At 40.4% G+C, this 3,749-nt stretch overlaps 1 pseudogene; it reads left to right on the forward strand.

Annotated features, from left to right (window-relative positions):
• Positions 1 to 720: 720 nt before the first annotated feature.
• LOC145719762 (importin subunit alpha-1 pseudogene) lies at positions 721 to 3,745 on the forward strand (annotated as a pseudogene).
• The last annotated feature ends 4 nt before the right edge of the window (positions 3,746 to 3,749 follow it).

The following is a 3,749-nucleotide window of genomic DNA, read 5'->3' on the forward strand; positions in this document are numbered from 1 at the left end:
GTTCCAGGCTGAAGAGTCCTAGTTGAGGGTAAGACAGATTTCAGTATTATCACAGCTAAAGGGGAAATGCTGTCAGCACAAAGAGAAAAGCCATCAGAAAAGTCATGGATTGTGTTTCTGTTTAACCCCGTTTTCTTAGACCAGGATAACTTAAGTAGAGTCTTCTGACTTGGAAAATTGACTTGGGTTTGGATTTCTCAAGCATACTTGAATTTTACCTTAGGAAACCAGACTCAGTGAGTACACTTATTTCAGTAACAATTCTATACACAGCAGAAGCCTTTACTTAACAACCATTTAGATTCAGGACTAGATTAAATCCATTAACTGGGCCGGTATTTTCTCCCTCACTGTGGTTATTAACCATATTGCTAGCATTAGTTGTAACACAGATAACCATGTTTAAAGATAAGCTATACCTACTCTCTTAACATTTTTATTTTAATGGGCATGATTAGGAAATACATTCTTAACCTATATAGTTTTATAGAATTCAAGTATAAACTTTTATTTTATTTTGTTTGTTTAAGGGAGAGAGAGAGAGAGAGCATGTGTGTGGTGGGGAGGGGCAGAGGCAGAGGGAAAGAGAGAATCTCAAGCAGGCTCCACGCTTGAAATCAAGAGTCAGATGCTTACCTGCCTGAGCCACCCAGGTGCCTCTCAAGCATAAACGTTTAAATATCAACTCTCTTGAGATATAATTCACTTATATTTTAAGGGTACTGATCAATGAGTTATACATTTTTGTAACCACTACTATGCTCAATATATAGAGCATCTCCATCACCCTTTCCTCCTGTCCTTTGCTGTCAATTGCCACCCATTTTCTGGCCCCAGGCAAACACTAATATACTTTATGTCACTAGATTAGTTCTGCCATTTTGTGAATTTTATATAAATGGAACCAGAGTGTTTTTGAGATTCATCCATGCTGCTGCATGTATCAATTGTTCATGCCTTTTTACTGCTTGATATTTCTCAGTGTATGGATGCACCAAATGATAAAGTTTATCCTAGGAATGAAAGGTTGAAAAGACATTGGAAATCACCATGTTACCAGAATAAAGGTGAAAAAGAATATGATCATCTCAATATATGCAGAAAAGGTACCTGACAAAATTCGATACTCATTCACAATGAATACTCTCAGCAGACTAGTAATAGAAGGGAAATATCCTAACTTGATAAAGGACAGAAACAAGAAACATGATACTTAATGGCTATATCAGTTGTCTATTGCTGTGTAAAAAATTGCCCCCCAAAATTAAGCAATAAACACTTACCATCTTACTATTTCTGAGGGCTAGGGATTTTAGAGCAGGTTAGTAGAGTGGTTCTGACTGAGATTCTTTCATGATGTTGCATTCAAGATATCAACTGGGACTACAGTCATTTGAAGCCTTGATTAGGACTAAAAGATCTGCGTCCAAGATAGCCCCATACACAAAGCTGTTGGGACAAGGCTTCAGGTGTTTACTCATTATTTAATGGAAGCCTCAGGTCCTCACCATATGGATCTCTTCATAAGTCTTCTTGTGTGTTCCCATTGCTTGGCAAATGGATTCCCCAAGAGTAAGTGATCCAAGAAAAAGAGAAAGCAAGAAGGAAGCCACAATGCCATTTATGATCTGATCACAGTCCTTTCCAACAGAATCTATTCATTAGAAGGAAGTCATTAACTACTGCTCACATTCAGGGGAAGGGGAAAAGACTGCACTCTCTGAGGGGAGGAGTGTAAGAGAAATTGTGAATATATTTCAAAACCACCACAAAGGTGAAAGATGCAATGCTTTGCTGCAGGAATATCAGGAACAAGGAAGAATAAATACTCTCAACATTTTTATTCAACACTCTCCTGGAGGTCCTAGCCATCACAATACAGCAAGTAAAAGAACAAGGCATATGGATCAGAAAGGCAGAAATAAACTGTCTTTATTTGCAGATGACATATTTGTGAACATAGAAAATTTAAGGGAATCTGCCCAAAAACTACAAAAAGATAAATAAATTTTGCAAAGTTGTATGATACAAGGTCAATATACAAAATGTAATTAAATTTTTATATACTAGCAACAATCAATGGTAAAGTGAAAATTTTAAATGCCATTTAAAATACTATCAAAGACACACCGTCTTTGGGGTGATCCATGGTGGACGTCTTGAGGGCAGCTGACCCGCAGACTGCACGCCCTGGACTGCCTCCTGTGGAAGCCTGAGCGGCCGTGTAGCTTTCTCCCTTTGTCTCATAACCATGTCCACCAACGAGAATGCTAATTCACCAGCTGCCCGCCTTAACAATTCAAGAACAAGGGGAAAGACAGTACAGAAATGAGGCAGCGCCGAATAGAAGTTAATGTGGAGCTGAGGAAAGCTAAGAAGGACGACCAGATGCTGAAAAGGAGAAACATAAGCTTGTTTCCTGATGAGGCTACCTCTCCACTACAGGAAAACCGCCAACAACCAGGGCACTGTAAATTGGTCTGTTGATAACATTGTCAAAGGCATAAATAGCAACAATTTGGAAAGCCAGCTCCAGGCTACTCAAGCTACTAGGAAGCTGCTTTCTAGGGAAAAACAGCCCCCCATAGACAACATAATCCAGGCTGTTTTGATTCCAAAATTTGTGTCCTTCTTGGGCAGAACTGATTGTAGTCCCATTCAGTTTGAATCTGCTTGGGCTCTCACTAACATTGCTTCTGGGACGTCAGAGCAGACCAAGGCTGTGGTAGATGGAGGTGCTATCCCAGCATTCATTTCTCTGTTGGCATCTTCCCATGCCCACATCAGTAAACAAGCTACATGGGCTCTAGGAAACATTGCAGGTGATGGTTCAGTTTTTCGAGACTTGGTTATCAAGTATGGTGCAGTTGAACCACTATTGGCTCTCCTTGCAGTTCCTGATATGTCATCTTTAGCATGTGGTTACTTACGTAACCTTACTTGGACACTTACAAACCTTTGTCGCAACAAGAATCCTGCACCCCCATTAGATGCTGTTGAGCAGATTCTTCCTACCTTAGTTCATCTCCTGCATCATGATGATCCAGAAGTATTGGCAGATACCCGCTGGGCCATTTCCTACTTTACTGATGGTCCAAATGAACAGACTGAAATGGCTGTGAAAACAGGAGTTGTGCCCCAGCTTGTGAAGCTTCTAGGAGCTACTGAATTGCCCATTGTGACTGCTGCGCTAAGAGCCATAGGAAATATTGTCACTGGGACAGATGAACAGACTCAGGTTGTAATAGATGCAGGAGCACTTGCTGTTTTTCCCAGCCTCCTAACGAACCCCAAAACTGATATTCAGAAGGAAGCTACATGGACAATGTCAAACATCATAGCTGGCCGCCAGGACCAGATACAGCAAGTTGTGAATCATGGATTAGTCCCATTCCTCATTGGTGTTCTCTCTAAGGCAGACTTTAAGACACAAAAGGAAGCTGTCTGGGCTGTGACCAACTATACAAGTGGTGGGACAGTTGAACAGATTGTATACCTCGTTCATTGTGGCGTAAAAGAACCATTGATGAACCCCGTAACTGCAAAAGATACCAAAATTATTCTGGTTATTCTGGATGCCATTTCAAACATCTTTCAGGCTGCTGAGAAACTAGGTGAAACTGAGAAACTTAGTATAATGATTGAAGAATGTGGAGGTTTGGACAAAATTGAAGCTCTACAAAACCATGAAAATGAGTCTGTGTACAAAGCTTCATTAAACTTGATTGAGAAGTATTTCTCTGTAGAGG

This window comes from Leptonychotes weddellii, unplaced genomic scaffold, assembly GCF_054177405.1.
Source record: "Leptonychotes weddellii isolate Sample4059 unplaced genomic scaffold, ASM5417740v2 HiC_scaffold_699, whole genome shotgun sequence".
Lineage (NCBI taxonomy): Eukaryota > Metazoa > Chordata > Mammalia > Carnivora > Phocidae > Leptonychotes > Leptonychotes weddellii.